We start from the raw sequence: 1129 nt of genomic DNA on the forward strand, positions 1-1129 counted from the left end.
AATATGGTATTATATATAAAGTTGATAGCCCTGGTTACTTTATTATTTTCCTTTATTAGTTAGTGAAATTTCAAATATGACTAAGATATTTTGTGCCTATCTTCACACAAAAAGTTTTTGAAAAACACTGGTAAGTATTATTGTACTCTTCAGACTATGGGTTACCATAACCTTGACTTTCCAGATCAAAGTAAGCCTCAGAGATGTTTAAGATTGTATTATTGCTAAAGTGAAGAATAAATCAGACACTTTCATCTAATGTGTGCCTTATGAGCATCTCATAAGGTCAGACTTAATCATAGATAGTAGCCTGAGAATAAACGTCTATAATTTACTTAATTGTAATTATAAACAATTTTAATGTGCTATTATTAGGCAAAATGTTCTCTCCTTAAAAGTTTCTGATGTTTATGTTATATTTACTAGTACGTAAAGATATTAGCTGCTCTTACATAAAATCACCATGAATTTATTACACAAGATTAATATATTAATTTTAATGAAATAATTTTTCTCAATTTTTAAATTAGTAAGCATTTGCAAATCATAGTAAATACAGTCATTGTGAGGGAGTTGTTATTTATATACATTACATCTTCCCCTTCCCCTCTTCCTCGCATTTCTCCCGTCCCCAGATCTCTTTCCCATTCTTCCAAAGAATCGACTCATTAGTTCATTGATCTATTGTATTGTTTTTTAGTCTCAGTTTCATTAATTTCCACTCCAACCCTTATAATTTCTTTCCTTTTATTCATTTTAGATTTGGATTTTTGTTGTCTTTCTGAGGCTTTGTTATATACCAATTGGCTATTTTTTGGGGGATCACTATTCTTTTTAGGCATGCATTCACAGCTTTAAACTTCATTCTTAGAAATGCTTTCATTGTGTCCCATAGGTTTTTGCATGCTGTATTTCCATTGTCATTTGATTCTAGGAGCTTTTGATTCTTCCCTGATTTCTTCTGTGATTCATTGATGATTCAATAATGTATTACTTAATCTCCATGCATTTGTGTAATTTCTGTGGCTGCTTTTGCCATTTACTTCTAGCTTCATTCCACCAAGATCCAAGGAATTATTTCAGTTCTTTTTTTTTTTTTGGTCTTTTTCCTTTTTATCGGTACCAGGGA

This window comes from Cavia porcellus, unplaced genomic scaffold (assembly GCF_034190915.1).
Source record: "Cavia porcellus strain 051 isolate PalLab524CR breed Dunkin Hartley unplaced genomic scaffold, mCavPor4.1 scaffold_10, whole genome shotgun sequence".
NCBI lineage: Eukaryota > Metazoa > Chordata > Mammalia > Rodentia > Caviidae > Cavia > Cavia porcellus.